Source organism: Salvia miltiorrhiza, chromosome 4, assembly GCF_028751815.1.
Source record: "Salvia miltiorrhiza cultivar Shanhuang (shh) chromosome 4, IMPLAD_Smil_shh, whole genome shotgun sequence".
Classification (NCBI taxonomy): Eukaryota; Viridiplantae; Streptophyta; class Magnoliopsida; order Lamiales; family Lamiaceae; genus Salvia; species Salvia miltiorrhiza.
The window spans coordinates 16,831,351-16,837,350 of NC_080390.1; the positions used below are offsets into that span (position 1 = coordinate 16,831,351).

Genomic DNA, 6,000 nt, shown 5'->3' on the forward strand with positions numbered 1-6,000 from the left:
TGTAGATCACCTCAGAAAAAAAAAAAAAAAAAATTTACATCACGTTTTTGGATGAGTTACAGAAAGAGTTGGGTACAAGGATGAATGTTAGCATAGCAGGCGATAGAAGATATTATAGGAACTACTATCCTTGATAGAGGAGTAAATCGGGAGAATGTGTTGCCACTAATTGAGTTTACCTATAAGATGTGAGACAAAGTTTCGAGATAAGAGACAAAGTTTTCTTGAAGGTTTCACCCTCAAAGGGGATGAATAGATTTGGAGTTAAAGGACAGCTTAGACCCAGAGTTATAAGTCCTTACGAGATATTGCAAAAGATAGGTCCAATAGCGTATAGGTTGGCTTTGCCACCTAGCTTTGGAAATGTGCATAACGTGTTTCACGTGTCACAATTGAGAGGATACATATTTCCGACCCAAACCATGTGGTTTACTAAGAAGAAATGATCTTAGAACCAGACTTGAGTTATGAAGAGAGAGACCTCAGATGATGCTAAATCATAAGATTCGACAATTGAGAAATAAATCGATTGCACTGGTTAAAGTCCAGTGGAGACGTTATAGTTAGAAAGAAGTGGAAAGAGAGCTTGATGATATGATGTGAGAGAAGTGCCCGAAACATTTACAGGAGGTACAAATTTCGGGACGAAATTTATTTTAAGGGGGATGGTATGTAATACCCGGGCTTTTGATGACGTGTTTAATTGATTGAATTTGAGTAATTAGGGTTTAGATCCCTTGTTTGATTTACTTTGTAAAGAGATGAAGAGTTATATGAAGTTTTGTTGTTATATTTTAAAAATGTTGAGATGTTCTTTTGATGATGTGAGAATGATGTGGGATTTTATATCCATATTTGAGTTTGAGTATTCAAATAATTCTAGATAATTATTTGAATGAGAACGGTGAACTCGGAAGTGAAATCTGAGTCCGTTAAGACGTTTTTGAAATTTTTGACTTTTTGACGATGAATAGTAAAATACGGCTATTTCGTCTTTTTGTCGACTTTCAAAATCTTACGTGCACGTCGTCGAGAAATATTCTTAGTTTTTCGATACGAGTCCAATAATGAAAGTTTTTATTTTTGGACGACGAGTGAATACTAAATCGGGATTTCTCGATAAACGAACCGAGCTCGTTTATCAGAATTTCGAGAACGAGCTTGCGTTTTCTATATTTATATAGAATTACGAGTGTAATGAAAGTGAGTAGAGGTTGAGAGGGCGAGTAACGAAGAGTATGGGTTGTTAGTCGTTAAAACGAGACGAGACGAGACGAGACGAGACGAGACGAGATATTTAACGACTAAATATCTAACCCTACCCCACCAAAACCACCCCCCAACCGCCCAAGTTCAGTCAAACACTCTTAACTCACGTTGATTTTCAGCCCACACACAACTCACACACACTAACACCTAAAACACACACACCATTCACGCATATACCATTTTTAGCTTGAGCTCAAGCTTTTGAGCTCTGATTTGAGCACCGAGATGAACGCCGATCATCTTTTCGATCACGTATCTAAGTAGGTAAGATCTCTACCTACGTTTTGATGGTTTTCTTTTCGATTTTCGTCGACGTCGAAAAACGTCGATTCTCGACTTTATTTTGAAACGACGTCGGATCGTCGTGAAATTTTTAGTATGTTGTTCTTGGGTAGATGTTGAGCATGTTTAATGAAGGGAGTAAGAACGGAACGAACCGTAGCTATGAAACCCATGAGGGCAGCCCCGTTTTTCACATATTAGCTTGTCTTTCGATTTTTGTTTGATCGTTTTGACTTGATATTTGTGCTTAGGGGTATGCTAGAATCGATATATATTAAATTCGTATTTTTCCAAGCACGAAAATTGTATAAATTTTTAGAGTATGATTATTTAAATTCGTGAAGTTAGAGACGTTGCATAATGAATATTATTGCGTATATGTGTTCTACGATATCACATGAGCATGCTAATTGATTTACAATTTATGGATGATAATTGTTGAACGAAATTAAAACTGGAATTCTGTCAAAATTTTACAGCAGTTTCAAGCTTATGTTTCGATGAGTTTTCATTGCTTGATGGCTCTGAAATTTTAGTATGTTTATCTATGATATGTTTATTTCGTTGCTGCAAAATTTCATGTCTTTTGGATGATGTTTGCTATTTTAAAGATATTTTGAAAAGTCCTTGACAGAATCTGTCAACTATTGGTAGACTTCACAAAAACGTTTATATCTATTAATCCATGAAGGATTTTGCATCACCGTTTTTTTTAAACGAAACTAGACTTCAATACTTTTCTAAAAACATAAGATTTCGATTTTTATGACCTCTGAAACAGAGCAGTTTATTATTTCAAAAATGCCCTGTTCTGCTGTCATATTTTTCCAACAGTAAAAGTGTATGAGTTTCATTGTTTATTTGGCAGATCATATGAACGTTTTCTCTTGTGAAATTTTAACCAAATCTTCAAGGATACCTTTAGTTTTGGCTGATTAAATTTGATGGAATTTTATTAAGGTTTGCCTTGGTTTCTAATGGCCTAAACAAAATTGGCAGAAACTGTCAATCTTTGACAGCCTGCACTAAAAGAGCAATATCTCCAAAAACCTTTAACCTTTTTGGTTAACTACCATTTTTAGAGTGAACTACACTTCATGAAGTTTTTGAGATCAATTGGTATGAGAGTTTATGATGATTGAGTTGGTTGTTATGAATTTTTAAAGATGACACAAAAACAGCAAAACTTTCTAGAAAACAACTTGATTATATTTGTTTTGATGGATGATACGATATGACTAAATGGTGTGAGTTGTGAGAGTTATGATTAACGCACATAAATGTTGGTATCTGACACTCGAACAATTGGTGTCGAGTATAAATGATAGTTTACTGATAAAGAGTTTTGATGATTTTGAATTGTTTGGTTTGCGTTGAAAAGATGTCAAGATGTTAAGTTTTGAGTCGAGAGACGAGTTCACGTAGTGAGATTCACGCGTTGAAATCTCGTGGTTGACATTATATATGAATAGGTCATGCCGAAATTTTTAGTGAAATTAGGATTTGAGCATAGTCAATTCTTGTTGACCCGTGACTCAAATACATGCCTAATGGATAGTTTAACTTCTAATTGGTTAATTAGACGAGATGAGAGCGAATAGATCTGCTAAGAAAGTGGACTTTTCGATGTGTTAAATATTTCTTTTAATTGAAGAGCTGCTAATTATAACATAAGGATGTTATAATTAATGAGTAATGACGAGAGATAATAATTGTTATATTGATTAACAATCAAGAGAGATGAACATTAGAGATACTAATGTTTCATAAAAGAGATTAGATTATTGATCGAGGTTTCTTTTATAACTTCTCATCAATTCTTCATAACAATGAAGGTCCTTTTGGGAAGTAACGACTTGAGGGAGAGAGTGACGTTACTCATTGATACAGAGACACAACGAGGTGGGCATTACTTTTACTATACGTATATAGAGATCCCCTACGTATCGTAGGCCTCTTATACGAATGAATGCATGAGATGATCTAACTGTTAATTTCAGTTTCATATATATCAAATGAGTTTAAATGTTACATTCAAACAAGTTATTTCATGACAAAATCTTTGAGTTAAAGTTATTTCAAGTATTGTCTTGCCATAAAATGTTTCAATTTTAGTATGATATCTATCTGCTTTGGCTTTGCCAATGATGCAATCGAATTCGGGTCCTGAGCAGTTGATAGCTATCCTGCCAGGACTAGTGTACACCAGTGACCGTGAGTCATCTAGCGGGTTGGCCGGTCAAGTGACCGTGAGAGGTGGCCACCTCTCCGGCACAAAGTTCCAGATATGATAGATTACAAAAGAACTTAGTCTGATCAGACGAACTTTAAGAATCACAAATGAACTTAGTAAGCTTGGGCCTTTTAGCGAAAAACTCCCTTGCTGTACTGATTATGATGGCATGACAATTTATAGTTTTGAAGCATGTATTTTTATACCTAGGCATACGTGCCCACTGAGTGCTTTTGTACTCAGCCCTGCATATGTTTTCTAAATGTGCAGGTTGAGCTGATGTGATGATGGTGCTGCAATGAGCGGAGTCTCCAGGGTTGTTAATAAATAGTTAACCTGTCTAGAATATGTCTTCATACATATGTCTAGCTACTTTCCGCTGCAAGATGATGTTGATGTTATAGTATGTTATGTCATACTTTGAGTCTTAAGAGAATGGTTGCATATGATGTATAATTTGATTAATGATATTAATTAACTTTTATGCAGTCTTTCATAGACTGTTTTCAATTGAGTATTAATGAATAAAAATGACGAGTTTTATTAAGATGAGTAAGTTTTACGGCTATAAATGACGCCCCTTTTCTTCCCCTTCTTCTTTAACCCCATCCATAGTCGTGGATCACTCGGCCTAACTATCCCTAGTTAGGGCGGGCTGTGACAGGTATTTTGGTAACAGTGGACATTTTTTAAGTTTTTTATCTTAGTAGACATTTTTTATCTTTACAATATGAAAGTGGCCATTTTAAAAATCCACTCAAAAAAAGGAAACAAACTAAACGAAAATTAAGGAATCAAACTAAACGAAAACAAACTGATTTCGGATTTATATTAACTAGAAAAAATCAAAGGACACAAAAGTAAAAACACTAATTAATTAAAACCGGCCCACTTAGAAAAGTGCAAAAAACCGATTTTTTAACCGAGTGTCCTGCACACTTGGTGTCCATTTGTCATTTCCGTTCTTATAAATACATAAAATATATGTACACAAATTTCAAGTTTTAACAGTTAGAAAATATTAACACACATGCAATCACGAAAACCACAAAAACGAAAAGAATTGTTGGCCAGAGTGAGTATATTATGGTGGTATGGTGAGGAATACACATGAATTAAGCAATTAATTATTTAATCGTTAAATTCCAATTCTTTGAAGTAAAAATACAAGGCTCGACCTCTATGGAGATATGAACAGTTTGGGACGCCAAATTAAGTGAAGTAATTCATTCTTAAATCAAAATTATGGGGTCCAAAATCAAATCAAGAATTTCTAAATATCACGATTTGTGTGAATCGACGATTTGCTCGATCAATTGAAAGGAACATCAGTATTCTCAAATATAAACCTGCAATCAAGCTATCACCACCTCAAGATTTGAGAAGACAACATTTCGAAAATCGTGTTTCGGACAAGATACGACCGCTATGAGTTTACGGTGATGCCGTTCGAGCTAACAAACGCGCCCCCAGTATTCATGGATCTCATGAATAGGGTATCCCACCAGCACTTCGATAGTTTCTTACTGGTATTCATAAAAGATATCTTAATCTACTCAGTGGACTCACATCAACACGTCGGGCACCTCAGAATAGTGTTGGAAACACTAAGGAGGGAGGAATTGTATGCCAAATTTAACAAATGTGAATTTTGGCTCAAACAAGTACAAGTCATAGGTCACACTGTGACAGCAGAGGGGATCAAAGTGGACCCTGAAAAACTGGAAGCCGTAAGCAACTGGAATGCACCAACTTCAGTTACTGAAATTATGAGTTTCTTGGGGATGGCAGGCTACCACCGACAATTCATCGAGGAATTTTCCAAGATAGCGCGACCAATGACGCAACTACTCAAGAAAGGAGTAGCTTTCAAGTGGACACTGGAGTGCCAAGCCAGTTTCCAAGAATGGAAGAAACGATTGACCACGACATCAGTACTGGAAGAAAGTGAGAGATATACGGTATATACTGATGCCTCGATGTTTGGACTCACTCGTGTACTAATGCAAAACTAAAAGATTGTGGCATACGCTTCACGTAAGTTAAGGCCACACGAGATGAATTATCCCACACACGATTTAGAATTAGCAATTGTCGTGTACGCACTAAAGACGGAGCGAAGGGCGAGATTTTCACAGACCAAAAGAGTCTGAAGTACTTTTTCGATAAGAATGAGCTCAAAATGAGACAAAGACGATAGCTAGAGTTGGTGAAAG

The 6,000-nt window shown here is 35.9% G+C and overlaps 1 long non-coding RNA gene across 1 annotated transcript; it reads left to right on the forward strand.

Moving 5' to 3' along the window:
• The first annotated feature begins 2,567 nt into the window (after window positions 1–2,567).
• On the forward strand, window positions 2,568–4,331 carry LOC131019868 (uncharacterized). Its single transcript, XR_009100513.1, has 2 exons — window positions 2,568–3,453; window positions 4,055–4,331. It is a non-coding gene; the product is annotated as an uncharacterized LOC131019868 (long non-coding RNA).
• Window positions 4,332–6,000: the final 1,669 nt, after the last annotated feature.